This window comes from Mirounga angustirostris, unplaced genomic scaffold (assembly GCF_029215605.1).
Source record: "Mirounga angustirostris isolate CCGP_5_RB_7025 unplaced genomic scaffold, mMirAng1.0.hap1 SCAF_9, whole genome shotgun sequence".
Lineage (NCBI taxonomy): Eukaryota > Metazoa > Chordata > Mammalia > Carnivora > Phocidae > Mirounga > Mirounga angustirostris.
This window is the reverse complement of record NW_026991717.1, coordinates 114,442,155-114,464,208: the sequence shown is the minus strand read 5'-3', so window position 1 is coordinate 114,464,208 and position 22,054 is coordinate 114,442,155. Positions and strand designations below refer to the sequence as shown.

General features: G+C 45.6%; 1 protein-coding gene across 4 annotated transcripts in view; it reads right to left on the bottom strand.

Moving 5' to 3' along the window:
* Positions 1-22,054, bottom strand: part of PCNX1 (pecanex 1) — a 353,336-nt gene that overhangs the window by 103,577 nt on the left and 227,705 nt on the right. For 2 of the 4 annotated variants that reach the window (XR_010405241.1, XR_010405240.1), the window contains exons 37-39: positions 15,933-16,209; positions 10,434-10,554; positions 8,628-8,690 (exon numbers count right to left, since the gene is read on the bottom strand). The gene's annotated coding sequence lies outside the window, so the exon portion shown is untranslated. Of the gene's footprint in view, positions 1-7,098; positions 7,691-8,627; positions 8,691-10,433; positions 10,555-11,087; positions 11,152-15,932; positions 16,210-22,054 lie in introns of those variants that run through there. The other 2 variants (XR_010405239.1, XR_010405242.1) reach the window with 2 other exon arrangements.

The window sequence follows — 22,054 nt, the reverse complement described above, 5'->3', positions numbered from 1 at the left end:
GAGCCAAGAGCCAAGACATGGAAACAACTTATGTGTCTATTGATGAATGGATAAAGAAAATGTTACATATATATATTATACATGTATGTATAATATATATGTATGTATGTATTTAAGATCTACTGGGAGTAGATCTTAAATGTTCTTAGGACACACACACAGAAGATACTTACGTGAGGTAACAGATGTGTTAACTAACCTATGGTGGTAATCATTTTGCAAAATAAATGTGTATCGAATCACCACATTTTACACCCTAAAGTTACACAATGTTGTATGTCAATTACATCTCGATAAAGTTGGAAAAAAATACGTTTTCCCTACAATGAGCCTTAACTAAGGTGGTTTAAAATGTTACAGAGAAAGAGCTGTGGTGGTAAAAAGGGCGGAGTTGGGGGGCGAGTGGCAGGGGAGGGTTGAGAGCTGCTGCTCCCGATCTGAGAAGCCCCGATGTGTCACTTCACTTCCCCTGACCTCAGTCACTCCTCTGTCACAGTTGTCTCCGAAGTACGGAAGGTCAGTGGAGGGGCTTAGCGGGTCTGGGTTGGAGACGCCCTCTCCAGTCCCCTCACCATTACCCAGAACAACCAACCCCATGGGCGGTTTGGATCCTCAATCCTTCTCCCTCCCACTCGGGCTCCCAGTTCTGTCCACCTCTGCCCCGACAGCCAAGTGCTTCAGGGGAAGGCCCCCCGCAGAATGAATTTTTATCAGCCTCAGCCAGTCTGTTGGTCTAGTTTGCTTTGCCAAAAGATTGCCACAGGCAATTCCATGGTGAGGTAATGTGGTCACCCCGAGGCTGCGAAGATGTGAGGGAATGTTGTGAGAGGTGCTTCTGGGAAGGGATTTTTTGCTTTTAAGAAGTGACATACACACAAACACACACACACACACAAGTGAGGACTTTGTCTTTTTTCTGTCTTGACTATTATTATCTGCACGGATGCCTAAAACTGCCAAAGCCACGATGAGAGCCATCCTGAGCAGGCATCAGCCTTTGGACCAGTGGGGAAAGATGGGAGGGATGGGGTCCTTGCCACAGGCAGGGGGGCCTCTGCCCAGAAGAACCCTGGCATAGCCCTATGTCACCTTCTTGTTTTATGAGATGCTAACTACCCCTTATAGTTCCAACTCCTTTCTGCCGGGAGCCAAAAGTACGATGGAGACAGATACATACAGATTGTGGCTCTGCTATGAACTTCTAGCATCAAAGGAAACTGTCTAAAAGGAGAGGATTCTGTTCTGATCCTGTTCAAATCCCCTTAGTCCATTGTCTTTGTGCGAACCTCAACAGAGTGCCTTTAAATGGTCACCCCAGTCATGGGTCAAGCGCCACAGAGAAGAACTCCAGAAATTTAAGACTATCTTTGTTCTGAATCTGCTCCCCTGACCCTCCCCTGCCCTAAATTTTCCCAGCTTTGGACTTCCACTTTTCACCTTCCAGTATGCAACTTGCCTTCGTCCGCAGCCTTAACTTTCAGGACTGCCTCCTCCATTAGAGCTTAGTCTTCCCATGGGTTAAGGTGTGGGGTCTCCCTGCGACCACACTACCTCCGCAGGACCCATGGCAGGGTCCCTGCCCTTTCTTCTCTCCGCATCTCCCATCTCACTCGGGGCATCTCGGGGTTTTTGCTTCTCTCCTCTTTGGTTTGAGTCTCTCCTCTGGTTTCTGCGGCTGCCCTGTTTGCTAACTCTGATCAGAGCCTGAAGGCATTGCTGTGAGTCCTCAGTCTCTGTCTGAACGGGCTCAACATTCCCTTGTAAGGTGCCAAGGTGTCTTCAACTCTACTTCCACGGAGGGCAGCTTCTCTTTGGTGTGTACTTCTTGCAAAAGCCAGCTGTGGCTGCTGCCTGGGACGGGCCCTCCTCTGTGCCCCCCCGAACCACTGCCCCCGCCCCTTCTGTGACACACAGGAATTGAACTCTTGAGCTGGCTGTTTTGGGTGGGAAGGAAAGCACTCTCAGATTGGACACGATTCTGTTGTCTGCTCCTGGCCCTCTCTTTCTCAGATTTAGCAACCAGGGCTTTTTCTGATCAGAGCTTTCAGGCCCACAATAAGAAAGCTGCATCAGGAGCTGAGAGGCATGAAAAAACGGGCAAAAACTCCCCTGCCCTTGTTTAGTCGGAGATGCCTGCCTACCTCCAAGGTCCATTCCAGCTCTTAAATTCCATGCTTCCAAATAAGATAGTAAAATATTCAACTTTATGGATTGCTAACAGATTCTTGGACCAAAGCTCGAGCCACCCCCAAAATGCCTGATTGGATAACAATGCAAAGTACAATGGTCTAACATGTGCAATGCATTGTCTTTCCTTTTTAAAAACTCATTTTACGAAACCCCTTAATTGAATCAGGCTTGAACTTCCTGTGGCATAAAACCAAACAAAATTACACTGATGCTAAAAATGTAAATGTATCCCAGATACCACTGGGTGATGTATTCATGGGAACATTTAAGCCTGAAGACTTGCGTGCACACACTGGGATAATAAAGCAGAGCCCAAGGATCAGGCATCTGAGATATAAACATTTATGGAAACATTTTTAATTCCCTGCTTTCTTAGGATTTTAAAACTAGTTCTGACCTTAGAATACTAGAATGTCAGACCTGGGACGACCTCTAAGAGATCACCGGTAAATGGTAAAAAGGATGCCTGGAGGGGTAAAGCGACACACTCATGGGCGCCCAAAGTACAAACAGAACTGGGGCTGGGTTTGGTTCAGCACACCTGGATTAAGCTTCTACGCTGTGCCTACCATTGGTCTGGGCGCTGAAGTCCAAAGGTAGAGAAGAAACAACTACTGCTTTCCAGGTAGCTCCAAGTGTTTGGATGTCCAGATCAGCCCTGGTTCTACCTTCTCCCTCACTCCGATGAGACTCCCTGAGCAATGGGAAACTCTCTCTTTAGCAGCACATGCTTAAGCAACTAGGAAAAAAATCAAGGAATATCTCTTGGTCGCCCTCATCTTGAGCCCTGCTCCCCAAGCAGAGCCCCACACTGAGTCACGGGGGCTTCTGTGAGCTCTGCCCCCAGTAGCTTCGCCTTTGTGCTTCCCTTTCCACTGCATGAGCTCCTTTCATATTATTCATTCATGACATATCCATGGGTAATGGATAGCTACAGCCTGGTGACATTTCAGTTGATCACAGTCTTCCTGCTTGGCGGCAGGTGACGGGATCTCCTTGGGAGAATGCTTGCACAGAATGCTTACTTTCCTTTTTTTTCCCAAAGAGTATAGTGAGCGCACCAAGGAGGAAAATTGCGCAGTGCGATGCTCTCCACCAGCGTGAAGATTTTGGCTCTGATGCTGAGGCCTAGCATCTCTCTTTCGTGGCACTGTTGCCAGGCAGACTTGTTACTGACACAAATTTCCTCCCTGATAAGTGGAGTTCTTGCCCCTCCCAACTTCATCCTGCCTGCAGCCGGAGCTCGGCTGCAGAGGAAGCCAAGCCAGACACTCTGATTCACGCTCCTAAAATATCAGCCGGCCCGGGTATGCGAGTGATGCGATAAATCTGGGAAACATAAATCAGATTGTTGGATGCTCTATCTGTCCGTGCGCATAGGCTGCAGCAGGCACGGAGACATGCCCTCCAACTCTTGGGGGGCTGCACCCAGGGGGAGGTGAAAGGTCATGGCTTCAGACCCGGGAAAGGGGACCAGGAGGGCAGCAGCTGACACGCAGAAGCAGCCTTCAAACTGTTGACACACATTCCAGGCCCCCGACCCGAGGCTGAAGTGTTCAGGCTCAGAGATTGTCAGGAGGAGCTGGAGAAGGAAGCCGGAGGAGAGGCCCCGATGTTGCAAATCTTCCAGCATCAAGGACTTGTGAAGTCCCGGAGTTTGGACACCGGAGGGAAGGTTGGCTTCCGCTTCCCTAGGGCCCCAGCAAGATGGAAAATCCAATATACAGAACCAAGCGGGTCGGAAGCTTCCTTAAAGAACGCTCTAGAAAAAGCAAACTAACAAGGCCTTTCCTTTGGTGAACAAAGACAAGTGCTTTCCCTGAGCCATTCAGTCATTTCAAAGGCCAGGGGAGAAGGGCCTTGTCCACTTAGCTTAGTTCAGGCCATTTGATCTCACGGTTTCTTGACCTGGGCCCGGGGCAGCGGGCTCGTCACAAATGACGCTACTCGTCTGGGTCGGGATCCTTAGTAAAAAGGTAGTTTTAAATCTGTATGAAAGTAAAGAGGGTTCATCCCTCAGATTCTTAAGCCTCAGACATTGCTTTGCTCGGGTTTGGTCCTGCTGCATTGGTGGGACTCTGCCCTAAAATCTGATCAGATCCTCTGGGGCTTTGTTCCCGAGGATGCAGGGGAATAATTGGGAGAACAAACAGACAGAGGTGGATGGGGTGGGAGGTGGCACCTCGGAGCTACACTGGATGTAGAGGAGAGGAAATGAAGCAGCAATCAGTGGCCCACTCAGAAGTGTCTAAGAGGTTCATCTTGGGGAGCCAAGAAGGACCCAAGAACAGACTAACAGGTGGCAGGCCCAGTGGCCCCACTGACATCATGGGATCGGGTGAGGAGCCCAGACTACCTGTCTCCAGGTGTTCAGGCAAGTGAGATCATTAACGAGCAACAAGGTGAGATACTGAGAAATTAACTGCAGCTTATCTTTTTTTGCCACTCTGACCTATCAAAAAAACAATGAAAAGATAATTTTCCCCTCACCCTTCCAGGAAAAACAGCCAGCGCTTTGTGTTCCCAGACCTGGGTGTCCTGACCCCAGGCAGGGAGTTTCCAGCTCTTTGTGCTGTCAGGCCCACCTGGGGGAGTTAAAGAGGCTTCCAAGAAGGTAAGGGGCTAGAGGTTTTTGTGATTTGTGGGTAAGAGAGCGTCAGGGGTGGGCACCTGGGTGGCTCAGACGGTTAAGCGTCTGCCTTCGGCTCAGGTCATGATCCCAGAGTCCTGGGATCGAGTCCCGCATCGGGCTCCCTGCTCCTTGGGAGCCTGCTTCTCCCTCTGCTTCTCTCTCTCTCTCTCTCTCTGTCTCTCATGAATAAATAAATAAAATTAAAAAAAAAAAAAAAGAGAGCGTCAGGGCCCCGTCCCCTGAGGGGGGATGGATCTGGATTTGTGGGATTCTCCACATGACCTGTCCCCTACACTTTGCGCTCCAGCCACGGCCACATGGAGGTGGTTGTGGGTGCTCACCGCCATGGGCCTGGGAGCAGCGTGAAGGGTCCTCTGAGGGAGGTCTGGGGACACGGAGAGGAGCCACGAGGGCCATCTTGGCAGTTGCCTGGACTAGAAGTGCCCAACAGGAGGCAGGGACCAGCACAGGGCAGAGGTTTCAGAGAGCATAAACAGCCCCAGTGACAGGAGTGACCCACACCAGTTGACAATAAGGTAGTGAATGAATTGACCTTGAAGATCTTCCAGGTCCAGTATCACAAATCCCTATATCACATGTAATTCTGCATGCTCTCTGTCTCCTTTTCACAAATTGATCTCCCCCCATCCGTGACTCACAGATGTCCAGCTCACAAGCACGCTCTGGTCTCCCCTCTACCTGGGCCAAGGGGACAGTTGTCCAGCTGTGCACCATTTGCACGCCGTCATCCCGAGAGAAGTCCAAGCATATGGAGCTTGGGGGAAGACATGTGCCTCAGACTGGCCAAGTCCGAGATGCCGACAAAACATAACAGAAGCTTTTGGATTGAATGAAAAAAGCTTCTATTCTTTTTGCTGTCAGACTGCAAAACCAACAGCTGCACACGATCAGGCACCAACATGCAGGGAGCCCCTCCCCTGTTTGCACAGGAAGCTCGGGCGGGCTCTGTCTTTCTCTAGAATCACACCGCCAAGCCAGCCAAGGTCTCCACTCTGGCCCTGACCCATGGCTGACTTTCCCTTGATTTCTGAGTTCAGCCAGCTTCCTGGGTCATCTCCGCAGTAAAGGCAACACTGCCATGTGCAGGCCTGAGCTTGCCTTCTCGCTGGCCTTTAGCCAGACATGGTCAAAGTTCCAGGATGTCCCGTGACAGGGCAGAGGCCTCAGGGGACGGCACTCGTGGGTTGACTGGTTTCCTCACATCCCAGGCCTCTCCCTCCATCTCTATCCCACTTTTTTTTTTTTAAAGATTTTATTTATTTATTTGAGAGAGTGAGAGAGAGAAAGAGCACAAGAGGGGGGAGCGGGAGAGGGAGAAGCAGACTCCCCGCCGAGCAGGGAGCCCGACGCGGGACTCGATCCCGGGACTCCAGGATCATGACCTGAGCCAAAGGCAGTCGCCTAACCAACTGAGCCACCCAGGCGCCCTCTATTCCACTTTCCAGTGTGCCCCCCATGTTCACCCCTTGTTCTCTATTAGTAAACTCCCAAGTCTTTAGACACTTCTTCCTCTGGGAAGCCCCACTAACCACCCAGGCAGAATTCAGTGCTTCTATCACTACACTTGCCCACAGTTTCATTTCCCTGTGGATTGTAGTTGTTTACTTGTTCTCCTCACTTACCAGATAGCAAATCCTTGGGGAAGAGAAGCCATAGCTTATCAATCCCTGAGTCTTGTGTAATTTGGGTGTAATAAGTATTTTTCCTTATATCACTTACAAATTCATTTTAAAAGTAATATTTCATAGGAGCATCTGGGTGGCTCATTCAGTCAAGTGTCTGACTCTTGAGCTCAGCTCAAGTCTCAATCTCAGGGTCGTGAGTTCAAGCCCTGTGTTGAGCTCCACACTGAGCGTGGAGCCTATTTAATTAAAAAAGAAAAAAAGAAAGAAAGAAAGAAAAAGAGAGAGGGAAACAAGCCATAAGTGACTCTTAATGACAGAGAACAAACTGGAGGTTGATGGAGGAGGATGGGTGAGGGATGGGCCAGAAGGGTGATGGGCATTAAGGGGGCACTGGTGATGAGCACTGGGTGTTATATGTGGGTGATGAATCACTGGATTCTACTCCAGAAACCAATATTGCCCTGTATGTTAATTAACAAAATTTAAATTAAAAACAAAACAAAACAGTAATACTGTATAGATGGAGAGCCGAACTATAGCAATATCTGGTTTTCAAAAGAGATCACAAGCTATCCAAGTAAAAAATTCTCATAAAGTTGCTTCTGGAAAGATAAATTTCTTTTTAAAAAAGTTATGGTAAAATATACAAAAATTTACCACTTCAAATAACCATTTTAGAGGATACAATTCAGTGGCATTAAGTATATTCACACTACCACCCATCTCCAGAACGTTCTCATCTTTACCAACTGAAAATCCGTACCCAGTAAACACTAACTCCCCATCCCCCATTTCCCTCAGCCCCGGCAACCACCATATTACTTTCTGCCTCTATGAACCTGATACTCTGGGTATCTCATACAAGTGAATCGTACAATATTTGTCCTTTTATCAGTGTTTTATTTCACTTAGCATAATGTCCTCAAGATTCATCATGTGCATGTGCCAGAATTTCTCTCCTTTGAAGGTTGAATAATATTTCATCATATGTACATGCCACATTTTATTTATTCACTCATCCACTGATAGACCTTTGGGCTGCTTTCATCTCTGCGCTACTGTGAATAAAGCTGCTATAAACACGACCTCTTTGAGACACTGCTTTCGCTTCTTCTGGGTGTAAATCCAGAAGTGGAATTGCTGGATCCTAGGGTACTTCTATGTTAATGTTTGGACGAGCCTCCATACTGTCTTCCACAGCGGCTGCACCAGTTTGCATCCCCTGCAACAACCAAGAATTCTAATTTCTCTGTATCCTTGACAACACTTACTATTCTCTGTTTTTCTTTCTTTTTTCATAGTAACCATCCTAATGGGCATGAGGTAGTATCTCCTTGTGGTTTTGATTTACAGTTCCCTATTGGTCACTAAAGTTGAGCAAAAATTAATGTTTTTTCAGCTTGGGGGACCTGGGTGACTCGGTTGGGTGTCCCAACTCTTGATTTCAGCTCAGGTCATGTCGGGGTCATGGGATCAAGCTCTACATCGGGCTCTGTGCTCAGCAGGGAGTTTGCTTCAGATTCTCTCTCCCCCTCTTTCTGCCCCTCCCCCTACTCTCTAAATAAATAATAAAATCTTCAAAAAATATGTCTTTTCAGCTTGTTAAAGCAATATAGCATGTACTATAGAAAATTTCAAAAATACAGAAACAAAAATTACAGAAAAGTACAGGAATACGCAGGAGGGAAAAAAACTTACGTGTAATCCAGTTACCTACAGATAAACACTGTCAACATTTTGGGACTATCCCTCCAGTCTCTTTGTCTACAGAAGTGCATTTTTATGGCACAAATTCATCTTATTTAGCAGCTCCCCACCCAGCAGACGCACCTCAGGAAGAAAACTTTCTTTGTTCAGTGAATTATTTGCTAAGTTCCTGGAGGGGTATGCTGGAGGAAAAATGTATATCATTGGTTTTGAGTTGATTACCAGGTCTTTGTTTTGCTGAGATGGCATATAACAAAGGGCAGGAGGCAGAGTGTTCGGGCACAGGTCAGGTGGTGATGGTGCTGGTGATGGTGGAAGGGAAGCATGTGGACAGTGAAGACGGACCACTGACATGGGGTGAGAATTTTGGAGGAAAGAACAGGTGTCCATAGAGGAATTTGGTTACATTTTTGTCTCCATACAAAATTTACAATAAAATCTGTATTGCTCACCAGAAGGTGGTGGAGTATATTTGCAAATGCGGTCATCATGAAGGTGCCAGAAGGGGAGCATGGCTGCAGAAGAACAAGAACAAATGTTAAAATAGAAGGAGACATAGCTTATATACTTATAGACACGGGCATTTGGAAACTTGGACTGATATTATGCACACTGTTCTTGAGCTTTTTCCCATGTAATTTAATAACCTTCTAGAACATTCTTTCTGGGCAAGACTGTGAACTAGTTATCAAAAATCTACTTTTTCTTCCTGGCCCCCTTTGCAGTGAGATGTGGTCAGGTGACTGAGTTTGAGCCAAAGGAGAGTGGAAATAGTTTGTACCATTTCTGGGCCAAAGTTTTTAGGAAGGAGAGGTGCCCCCTTCATCCTCCTTCCCCTTCTGCCAGCTTGATGAAGATAATGAGCCCTAGGAGATGGGGGAGCCAAAAGGTGGAAGGAACCTGGTTTCCTGAAAAACTAGTAGAACCAAGTGGGAGAGCCAACTGCTGACCAGAAACACTTGCTTCAGATTGTCATGAGAGTGAAAAATACATTTTTATTTATAACAGCATAGTCTGTCCTACCTCATATGCCATCAGTAAATGCAACTTAATTACCCGATATGCTATTGTTAGACAGTTGGAATGGATAAACTGCATTTTGAGATGTAAAATTGTGTTTCAGTTCAACTGCCCAGTTGTTGGGTGTAGCAGATAAAATGCTTTTGGCTACAAGTAACAGAAAACCGAATTAAAACTCATAAACAAGGAGGGACTTACTGGCTAACTGGGAGTCCAAAGGTACAGTGAAAGGCTCTGATTGCCACAATGACATGAGGACTCTCTTTCTTCCTACCTCCCTTCTCTTTCACACCCAGTGTGGGTTGCCTCCTAGGGCTAACTCCCTGGTAACTGTAGGAGGCCTGGCAGCAGCGAGGTCCACATGCTGCCTTATTCCTATGAAACAGGAAAGATGGTTTCCCACAGTCAAAGCTTTGTGCTGACTGGCTCATCCCCGAACCAAACTCTGTGACCACCACAATGGGACTGCCCGTGGTCTAGACCGATCAGGGCTATACGCTGGAGCTGAAGGTAGGCTTGGGCCCAGCCATACCACATAGCTGTCACCAACAGTGCTTATTTCTATATAGGGACAGAGAGCCTGGATTGCTCAGATACAGAGAAGAAAGTCGCCTGATTCTAGCTTTCTCTGAAACAGACTAAAGCTCCTTTGGAGACACTAAATAAAAATCAGGTAATTTCCCCCTTATATGCATTGAAATATGTCTTTGACAAAATTACTTTCTGCAAAAAAGACAAGAAGATTGAAACCATGAAAGAGGTTGATGATTTAAAGGCAAGGACACAGAGTCAACAACCAGGGGAAAATTAAATGACTTGGAAATAAAGTCCAGATAGCTCAGAAAGAATATTTTATAGGAGGCACTTTTTTTTTTAAATTTTTTTATTCTTATGTTAATCCCCTTACATTACAACATTAGTTTTAGATGAAGTGTTCCATGATTCATTGTTTGTGCACAACACCCAGTGCTCCATGCAGAATGTGCCCTCCTAAATACCCACCACCAGGCTAACCCATCCTCCCACCCCCCTCCACTCTAGAACCCTGTTTGTTTTTCAGAGTCCATCGTCTCTCATGGTTCGTCTACCCCTTATAGGAGGCACTTTTATGGTGGGATGGCACAAAGTAGAAGGAAAGAGGACAGTGGCATATCCCGACATCGTGTGCAGGATATTTAAGTTCAAACTTGTTTCTCAGTCTGTTCCCTCTCTGTTATTGGAATACTTTGCTCACTTACCAAGCAAATTAAGCATGACTGTCAAGGACACGGTATCTATGCTAAGTTCAGGCTACATATGCTGATCTTGGCTCTTCCTCCAGACAGTGTAAATTCTTTTTCCTGGACATCATACCATGTTCTAGAAATAAAAGAGAGGTAGTTAGGTGAACGCTTTTTTGCCCTAGTCTGTATTACTTGTCCTCTAAGACAGGAATTAGAATGTTTTACTTATTGGTTCAGAGAGGAACTGGGCCAATTATTTTAACGCACACAAAAAATAATTCTTTTCAGCCCAGACGCTCTTTGATTGACTTAAAACCCCTGCGTGTAAAATCTGCATAAACAAAAGAAATGTGAAAAGATCTGCTATAATAAGATTAAGTTCAAATGACAAGGCAGGTGTTGAATTTAAAATTAATTGGTAATGCCAACCCCCAAAATGGTCTAATTCACCTTCTCTGTTGCTTTATAGGGAGAACACAGCAAGAGAGCCTGTTTTTCTGCCCTAAATCCTTTCCAATCTTTCTAGTGCAATCCTTAGAATCCAGTTCAATTTCCACTCCTTCCCTGGACTCTTCCTGGACTACCCCAACCCTTGTCTTCAGACTGTTTGGCACTCACTGAAACGGTACCAAAGAATAGGGGTTAAAATCTCAGACTATGATGTCAGACCTGCAATCAACGTAGATCCTCAGTCTGCTCCTGGGACCTGGGGCTCTGCCACTCTGAAAAATGACTGCGAGGATAAAATGAAGTCATGCTTGATGAGAAGCAGTCAATAAATGTCAGCTATTATTAATATGTTAATATTTTATGGAGAGTCTCCTCCCCCTGGCCTGGAGTAACACAACATTGGGCAGATAGCATCTGCTCGACCTATCCCTGTTGCATTGGACAGAAGGGAATTGAAAATGTTTTCCAAAGTGGAGGATGGTTGTAGACTGGGTTGGAGAGAAAGGCCAAGGGCTTTTTTTTTTATATCGAAACACATTTTTTATATCGAAAGGGCAAGGGTCACACCATTCCAAAACGGGCCTGCAGCAACTACTCCATAATGTAGCACGAAGCATCTACCAACTCCAGTGACTGAAAGAAACCCCAGGACCACTGCTATCAGAGAGAGAAGTTAAATAGAGGCTGTGAATGTCAACATACTGTTCAAAAGAGCACTGCAAGTCAGAACTTTCTGTTTGATGGCTGGCCAAACAGAAATTGGGGTCTTGCTGGAATTTCACCATGGGCCAAACTCACAAAAATTTTATTTGTTAGATTGTAATGGGTTTGGAGAGGAGAGGTGATGCTTAACATTTTTAAGGGAACAACAGATTTTCAATCACCTAAGAGTCAATAAATAAGCCACTTACAAAGGATCTTTATGTCTTTGTTAATTGAAACAAATCTGTTAGGCCCCAGAGTGAACAATACAAGCTCACCAGCGCTTGAACTTGGCATGATGGAAGTTTATTTCTTTCTCAAACACAAAAGTTGATTGCTTATTCATGGCCAGTGGTAAGAGCCTGGACCAGAAAATGATGTAAACCAGCCTCAAAGCTTTGACTGTTTTCCACTAGGCAAGATCTGGGGAAAGTTACCTACTCTCTCCAGGTATCTATTTCCTCATCTGGGAAATGGGAATAATAATTCTCCCTACCTCGAATGGTTGCCATTAAATAAGCCAATCCATGTAAAGAACTCAGCCCAGTATCTGCCATGTAACAACTGTCCAATAAATGCAAGCAATTACAGTAATAATTATTCCACAATTCAGATTTCTTACTATTTTTATTTAGAGCTATCTTCAAGCGCTGTTTAACCACATCTTTGCATGAAATTTGGAGACAGCACTTGGCTGTTTTAAGGAATTTGCATTTTTTTAACCAATAAATCTTCTGACTGTTGCTCTGTGGATATCAAGACAGATGGTGGAGTGACTTACTACAGTTGCATGGCTAGAACCCAGGTCTCCCTGGGGCAGGCAATGTGCCCGGGTCTCCCCCTCAAGAACGCTGAGAAGGGTTGTCACGGACACTGTGTAGGAGACGGCAGAATTAGACCCAAAGGTGAGGGAAATTGATATAATTTACAATTGCTTACTTGAGATATCAGCTCCTCTTCCAAACCGAGATGTTTTCCTACCCTCAGCAAAACACACTTCAATTTCTTCTCTGACTTGAGAAAACTTCTATAAATCAAATAACTACCAAATCATCTATGCCCTTGAACCGAATCCGGGAAACCATGAGTTATGATGTTATACACCTAATACAGCAAGAATGAGCTTAAAGTAATGCTCCTTAGAGACCTTGACAGAATAGGTGCTTTTTGTATGTGTTCTCAGGTGATGTCACTGGGGAGCGCCAGGAGCTGTGATAGGGGTCCTGAGCAGCGACGGACTGTGCCTCTCATCTGGGCCCTTGGTGAACAAGGACCCCTCTTTGAGGCCACACTCCAGGCATTTCTGCTTGTAAAAGGAAGCACAGACACTTGGCCTGCACGAGGACTGGAATTCCCATGTCAGCCTCGTTATAAGAAGGCTCTAACTCCGGACAGCCCCCGACGGGCCCTAGTGAGCCACCGAGAACGCAGTGAGCTAGGAAGACGTGGTGCCGCCCGCTGGGAGCTGACGGTCCAGTGGAAAAGGACAGCAGCTAAATTATCGGGCAAACCTGAATTAATTACAACTATAATGAGTACCGTGAAGTACAGAGCAGTACTGGATTTTATACTGGGACCTATGGGGGGGTGTGGAGGGAGGGTTAGGCATGAAATTGAAAACACATTTTTTTATATCGAAATAAGCACAGATACATGATGTGGAACACAAACTTTGCTTCCGTTTTAAAGATAAAGCTGGGGACAGCTGAGAAATAACCCATTTCCCCCGGGTGGGACTGGCTGTGTTTCCCCAGGGTTCAGGGATGAGGCTTCAGGTAGCTTGGTGTGGCTGAGCAGGCAGTTTGAGTAGCCCTGGCTGGGGCACAAGGGCTTGGTCTCTGAGGGTGAAGCCCTCTGAAGAAATGAGGAGGACCTACAGGCCGGCTGGGGGCAGCCCATGGCCAGGAGATACTTGGCCCGATTGGCAGCCACCAACTGGCCACAGCTTTCTCAAAACTCTTCCTGCAGCTTTCAGACTGTCTTCTCAGACCAGGCTGCCCCTCTTGTTCTAAGTTGTCACCTAATCTTCACTCAGGGTGTGTGTGTGTGTGTGTGTGTGTGTGTGTGCGCGCGCATGCAAGAGAGAGAGAGAGGAAGAGAGAGGGTGAGAGAATGGGGAGGGTTGGGGGAGACAGAGAAGAGGAGAGGAAACACACTTCTGGCTCACTCCCCTTTCCTTCTGTATTCTGTTCATCCCTCTCTTTGGGCAACTGTCAACTCGTCTGCTAGTTCTCTGTTTTCAGTCCATCCCCCTGGACACAGCGGGCTCAAAGGCAGCGGCCAGATAATGTCAGCCATGGATGGACCTTGAGGGCAGTATACTAAGTGAAATAAGTCAGACAAAGAAAGACAAATACTGTATGATCCCACTTGTATGTGGAATCTAAAAAGCTGAACTCACAGAAACAAATTAGAATGGTCATTGTTAGGGAAAGAAATGGGGAGATGTTGGTCAAAGGGTACAAACTTCCAGTTACCAGAGGAAAAAGTTCTGGGGATCTAATGTCCAGCATCATGACTACAGTTAATACTGTGCTATATACTTGACAGTTGCTGAAAGTAGATCTTAAATGTTCTCACCACACACACACACAAAGAAATTATGTGAAGTGATGGATGTGTTAGCTTCCCTTGCTGTGGTGGTTATTATGCAACATACATACATACATATATATATGTATATATATATAAAATCATCATATTGTACAGCTTAAAGTTACATGTCAATTATAACTCAATAAAGCTAGGGGGAAAACCCCAAAAATCAAAATTAAGAGAGAATGTCCAGATTGGAAGCAAATAGAGACACACCTTACAAGTTGTCTCCCTGACAAGTTTTCCGCAGCAGAATCCCCCTATCTGTGACACTCAGACTTCACTAAGCATACATCTCTCTCCAATACAATGTGCTTTGGACCAAGATTTATATAGAAAATTTTATTTGTACATCCCCTAAATTCAATATAACATTTTAAACAAAGTGGTATGTGTGTGGGATGGGGGGAGTTCTCTAGTTACTTTCCAAATATAATTGGAAGAATATCAGAATCACATGCAGATGTTGTGAAAAGCACTCAGTGTCAACAAAGGGATTGAGTCAGATATTGATGATACTCAGGTCACATGACTACACACATGCAAATATCTGTGAAAAGTCATATTCACTCTTTGGTCATCAGGAAGTAACCTTTGGTGCAACTGACATGCTAATTTGTTACACATAGTTCCTGAAACTGACATGCTAATTTGTTACACATATTGACATTGTTCTGTATTTTAGGAAATTGGTTGGTAGTGATGAATTGATAGGAGAGGAGCTGCTGTAACATTTCACTCAGTGTCTGGTTTTTAGGAAAGTTCCTGATGGTAAATGAGAAATGCTTGTATTCACAACCAGTAGTACAAAGGATTAATATCGAGAAAATATATCAAATAGCTCATTCAAATGTGAAGGGAAAAACAACCACTAGAGAACGGGTAAAGAGTGGAAATGGACAACTCACAACAAAAAAAATGTGAAATTAGACAATAAACACAAGCAATACTCAACCTCACGGATAAAGAAGGAAACGCATTAAAAACAATAAAATAATGAACTACCACTTTTAAATTTTATCATATCAACCAAAAAAAGAAAAAGTTTGATAATATTAAGAGTTGTTGAGGATGTAGGAAATCAGGCTCTTTTACATTGCTGATGGCTGTGTGTGTTGATGAAGGCATTTTTTTTCAGATTTTATTTATCTGAGAGAGACAGAGATAGTGATAGAAATAGAGAGAGCATGAGCTGGGAGGAGACGGAGAAGCAGGCTCCCCACTGGGCAAGGAGCCCGATTGGGATTTGATCCCAAGAACCCAGGATCATGACCTGAGCCGAAGGCAGATGCTTAACCAACTGAGCCACCCAGGTGTCCTGATGAAGGCATTTTTTAAGGCAAATTGGCAATATCTTTTAAAGCTGTCATGTACACATGCTCTACTTTAACGATTTATTTCTAGAAAGCTGTTACTCAGAAATACACATGTGCACAAATATGTGTGTCTGTATGAGGATAATTATCATGGCATTATTTATAGTAGCAAACAATTTTGAAAATATCCAAAAGTACACCAACAATGTAAAGATATTACAGCATGAAATGCTGCACAGTTGTTAGAAAGAGCAGGATAGACTTATATGTACTGAAGTGGAAAGGTCCCTGAGACATATGAAGTGAACAGAGAAAGTTGCAGAGCAATATGCATAATATTCCATGTTTATGTATATGCCTCTTCCTATATAAATATAAATATAAATAAATAAATGGAGAGAGACACACACAAATATGTAAGAAAACGGACTGAACTGTTGAGAGCAGTTACCTCTGGGAAAGAAGTCATCCTAGGAGGAGGTGGTGATGTGTTCTCATTCACTAAACGTTTCAGTTTCTTTCCTGTGTCACGCTCTTCTCTGTAGGAGGATATATCCCCATGCTGTTGACCTTAGGAATGGCTATATGACTTGCTTTAGTCAGAGAAGTGATGTTGGTCACTTTTGTGCTGAGTTCTGGAAGTCAGGGCACCATTTGCCTTGTCCTTTTCTTTCTGCCACGAGATTGACAATGCTCCAGATAGTTAGGTTTTTCCATCAGCTTTGGTTCTAGAGTGAAGAAGGCAAGAAACACTGCTGTAGGGGACTCAGAGAAAACATCCAGTGTGAATAAGAAATATGCACTTGTGGCTACAGGCCACTGAGATTTGGGGATGTTTTTTACTATAGTATAACGTGACCTATTCTGACTGATACAAAAAGAGGAAGACTTCTACAGGTTTTTCTCTGTGTGTTTCTCTATTGCCTGAGCATTAAATATGTGTATGTGTATATATATTCATGTATTACTTGTATAATAAACTAGTTTTAAAAAATTGACATCTCTGCAAAATGACTTACAAGTGACTGCATGTCAAGGACCTATGGGATTGTTGACAAATAAAAATTGTGAAGTTCGGGTGCCTGGGTGGCTCAGTTGGTTAAGCGACTGCCTTCGGCTCAGGTCATGATCCTGGAGTCCCGGGATCGAGTCCCATATCAGGCTCCTTGCTCAGCAGGGGGTCTGCTTCTCCCTCTGACCCTCCCTCCTCTCATGTGCTCTCTCTCTCTCATTCTCTCTCTCAAATAAATAAATAAAATCTTTAAAAAAAAAAAATTGCGAAGTTCAATCCTAGGATTCCAAGGGCAATGTTGAAGTGCCTGCCTGAGATCGGCAGGCCGATACACCATGGCTACAGGCTACAGTGCTGTGAAAACGTGGTAGTTAGTTGGACATGTAAGAATTCTTCTTGTGTACTATAGTGGGGGAGATCAGGGCAGGAAACAGCTACCCACTCAACCACAGGGTCAAAGGCATCCCAATAAACGGTGAGACCACAGTGATTGCTTTTTTTTTTTTTTTAAGATTGATTTACTTAAGAGAACGAGAAAGAGAGAGTGCATGAGTGGAGGGAGAGGCAGAGGGAGAGGGAGAGAATCTCAAGCTGACTCCATGCTGAGCACAGAGTTCAGTTGCAGGGTTCAACTGCAGGACCCTAAGACCATGACCTGAGCTGAAATCAAGAGTTGGCCACTTAACCAACTGAGCCGCTCAGGCGCCGCGCAGTGGTTGCTTTTAAAGCTATTGAAAGACACTGTTCTTCAGCAGTAAAGAGAGAGTGACAATTATTGCTGATTCTGAATATGTCTGAATATGTCTGTTTCTTTGGATGTATCCTGAACACAAAGAATCTGACAACACTGATCCAGAAATTATAAGTCATTGCATTGCATGCTTATTTCCTAGTGGCTGCTGCCCCTTTCCAGACTCTCCACACTCACTCAGAGACTGAGCCCCTCCTCTCAGTAGGTACTCTAATTGCAGTCAGCAGTATGGGTACCATCTTTGTTCGCAAACTCACAGCCATGCTGAGGCAGATCCGTGACAAATCTACACCCAGAGACAGGGCTAACAATAACAGCAGTAGTAACTCTTTCTCAAGGGAATGGTAGTTTCCAAGCACAGTGCCCCGTATACAATTTCTAAGTCTCAAAAAAGATCCTGCAAGCCAAGTGTAACTACCCCTACTTTTTCAGATGAGAAAATGGAAGTTGAGAGAAATTAAGGAACCCTCTTCAGTTCTGACATGCAGTAGATAGGGGTCAGTCTCAAGGTCTTCTTGTTGTCTACAGCAAGTCACCTCCTCTTAAAGGGAGTTATTAATAATAGCTCAGGGCAGGGGGTGGCTAAGCTTCGAATCCGAGCTTTAACATTCAGAGTACCGTGCAGAGATCCAGCCTCTTGTTTCTGCTGTCCTCAGAGAGCGAGGCAGCGCCCTGGTTAGTGGCCAGCCCAGCAATCTGACTTAGGTTAGTTATGGTTAGCATTCCTCCCATTTCTGCCTGTACCGCCTCCTTCTTCTAGTGCTGGAAGTAAACATCTTGTTTGCTTGAGGCATGAGGGTGGGGGTGAGGGAAGTCTTCACAATAGCTCTGCTGTTGTGCAAAGGATTCTGGAAGAGGCAGATCTAGTTGTGGTGACACCGGGGACTCCAAGGTCCAACTCCTCAAGTCCCTTCTGTGACTGAGGTTAGGGAATTGGTCACAGCTATTTGCCCTCAGCTCAGTACCCTGTTTAACATTCTTCCTGGTTAAGCACTCAGCACAGAGAAATGCCCTAAGGAATCTAACTCAGGTCTGTTCTCAGTTACTTAAGGAAGTTTAACCTAAATGAGGATATGGCAAGGCTCCCAGTCCCAAAACTGCTTTCACATGGGGCTCGTTTTCCCACTCAGCAGGAGAGTAGAGAACAGTAAGTGGAGACAGTTTCACCAGAAGAGCCTAAAAGAGCCTGAAAGCCCGAACAAGAGGCCTTGGGGATGGTCTCCTTTCCTGGGCTCAGCTCTGGGGCTGAGGGTGCTGGGCTCAGTTGCCCTTGTGTCCACAATTCGACAAGGTCCCCCGAGCACCCAGAATAGAGCCAGGAGCTGCTTAGCCAGATGAGAGAAATTCTAGACAACCTACAGGATGGCAAGTCAGATTCCGGTGAGTGGCTCAGCTCCAGACTGTGCATGGAAGTAAGGAAAAAAGACTTGGCCCTGGGGTCAAGCACGGTGCCGAAAGGAGAATAGGAACTAAGTGTTGAATGAATAAAAACACAAACAAGGTGTACAGGGAAGGACATGCGCATTGGAAAACTCTATATACTGGATGTTTTCACAGTCTTTGGAGGGCCTGCTTTCTAGAAGGCTCATACTGAGGTAAATTCATGTGACCTTTGGTATTGTCTTGTCAGTTCAGACTGCTATAACAAAATACCACAGTCTGACAGATTTCTCACAGTTCTGGAGGTTGGAGTCCAAGGTCAAGGTGTGGGCTAGGTCAGTTCCTCGTGAGAGTCCAAGGTCAAGGTGTGGGCTAGGTCAGTTCCTCGTGAGAGTCCAAGGTCAAGGTGTGGGCTAGGTCAGTTCCTCGTGAGAGTCCAAGGTCAAGGTGTGGGCTAGGTCAGTTCCTCGTGAGAGCCCTCTTCCTGACTGGAAGCTGGCCGCCTTCTCCCTGTGCCTTCACATGATGGAGGTAAAGAGCTCTGGCCTCTCCACCCCTTCTTATAAGGATGTAGGTCCCACTGTGGGAGCCTCACCCTCATGACCTTATGTAAACCCAATCACCTCCTGAAGGACCCCTCTTCCAAATACCATCACAGTGCAGGTGAGCCATTCTCGTGGGACATAAACATTCAGTCCATAACAGTAGTGTATTAAGATGACATGTTTGGGGGACCTGCTTTTTACAGAAGTTTGATCACTGAGGTCGACAGAATTCTAAGACAGCCCCCAAGATTCCTGCCCCCACAGTGTGCCTGTCCTGTATAATCTCTTTCCTGGAGATGGGTGGGCCTGACCTAATCAGTTGAGCTCCTTAAAAGAGAGTCTAGAGGTCCCAGATGGAAGAAGGCAGAGAGACTGGAAGCATGAGAGAGATTTTGCTGGGGCCTTGAAGGAACTAACAGCTATGTTGTGAGAGAGCCTGTGGAAGGGGACATATGGTGAGATGTGGGAGGCTTCTAGGTCCTGAGGGCAGTGCCCAGAGATAGCCAACAAAAAAATGGGAACCTCAGTCCTACAACCAAAGGCAACTAAATTCTGCCCAAAGCTATGTGAGTGCAGAAGAGGACCCCATGCTTCAGATGTGGTTCCTCCCAGCTGACACCTGGATTTCAGCCTCCTGAGACCCGGAGCAGAGAACACAGCCACACCATGACAGGGTTTCTGATCAACAGACCTGAATGATCATAAATCTGCACTGTCTCAAACCAATAAAGTTTACTGTAATTTGTTACACAGCATAGAAAACTAATACGATCTCCTTTCTGCAACAGATCAGTCCAGACCTCTGGGTCCCTTTGTCTTCTTAAAAACAGCTTCTAGTTGGTTGTTCATTACATTTCCCCCTTGTATGAATAAACCACTTCCTTTCCATTTTCTTTTTCTTTTCTACCGGTTCCTTCGGGAATTTACATAGTAATTAAGATCCGCTGTGCACACACGCTGTTATTTTTAACACTATTTAACACAGAAAGCTCTATTACGTCCTTCCTAACCTCTACAAAGCATTTCCAGGGCATGCATCACTGTGAGGCTGTAGTCTTCCTCCTTCTCAACAATTGCTGGGGGCCCCCAAAGATGAACATTGTGTTTATTAGGTTAACAGCGAGACAGAAGCCCGAACAACCTGCTGCTGGGCTTTTAAATATAGCAGCAGTCTCTTCTGGGCTTGAGGAAGAGCCACTTCAAATGTCTCCTAATTCCAGCAAGTTTCTGGTCTATAGAATAAAAAGTCTAAAAATGGCTCTGAACATATTTAAGTGCACTCGCAGGACGCCCCCCGCCCCAGCCACGCTGCCGCACGCGGGCAAGCGGGCCCTCGGGGCTCTTGGGCTTTGCAGGCAGCCTCTCAAGGACTGTTGCCCGGGGGTGAGATGCTGTCAGGGGAGAAAATGGGGAAGGCACGGATGTGGAGCCGTTCCAGGCCGGCCCCACGGTCACGTGGCGCAGTGGCATTGTCCTCCCTCCCTCGGTTCCCTGTTCTCATTGGCCGGACCATTAGCGGTTGTATTCTTGCAGAGGGCTCCTCGCTGCATTTGAGAACCCACTCGATCTGGAGGCAATGTCCCGGCTCGGGCAATCCACTGAGTAAAGTCTGTGCGGCTTCCTTGGACCACCCAGGTCGGTTTTATTCTCAGGCCCCAACTCCCCGCTTCAGTGCCTCTCACCTTCCCCTTCACCCCGAATCTCTGGGTTTAGCCCGCGGGAAAAGAGTGCCTCTTTCCCCACTTCCAGCCACCTCCTGGGCTGACTGGCTGGGCTCCTCTCAAATCCACAGTGTGGCCGGGGAGATGGACCCCACCGTTTGGCCAGTCCACTTCTAGAGCAGGAGGATGAGGACACAAGTGCTGCGAGTGGGGGAAGGGTGCGTCCCCGGCAGAAAATCAGCGTGCTGTTACCAGAAGAGGGTGGAATGGATGCTGAGTGGGCCAGAAGAGGGTGGAATGGATGCTAGAATAGGGCACCTGAGGCCCTCTAGCCACCTGCCCTATTCTAAAGCAGGATAGGGTTGGGGACACTTCCCGCCTGGAGAGGCAATCGGGACCAAAGGATCTCTGCCCCCTCTATGCTTCCACGGAGCCACCCAGAATCCTAGGCCTTTATCCGTCCATGTATATGCACCTCACCCAGCTCACCAGCCCACAAATAGGATCAAGGTATACATTTATAGCACATTTTTTTTCTCTGCCTGGGCCCTCCAATTTCCTCGCACCCTCAAGGTGGTAGGAATTTCTGTACCCCTGAACTACATGCAAAAGAAAAGTACCGATTTGTTTTGCCCAATGTTATTTATATTGGGATCTATTTTAAAACCACTCTAATATAGAACAGTACACTTTAAAATGTATCCTAGTGGGATTATCTATTTGATTAATGATACTTAAACCATGAATTTTATATTTAACCTAAGGAATGTGATTGATCCATTTATGTATTAAACTTGTATTTATTGAATATTGAGTAAGTGTTGGGATCCAAGGGAAACAAAGATATTCGACACTTCTCCTCCAAAAATTTACAATCTAGTAGATAAAATAAGTGCATAGCACAAAAATAGGAAATACGGTTCTATGTTAGAATCCATCTGTTTCTTTAAAAAGACAGCTTACTCTATGTTCACCTAACTCGTAGCTTGAGGAGTTTAACTGAAATTAGGAAAGGTTCTGCTCAGGTATCTGATATAAAAAAGGCCACTTGGCAGCTCTGAATTCCAGGAAAGATTCTGGAAGTTGGGGAGAGAGCTGTAGTGTTGAAAGGAAGCCTTTTGCTTCAAAATGAAGAATCTCCCGACCGCTCTGAAAGAAGCTATGTGAAACCCAATGAAGAAAATGACTCAATCCTTGATTGTTTGGCTTTTAACAAGAGCAAGG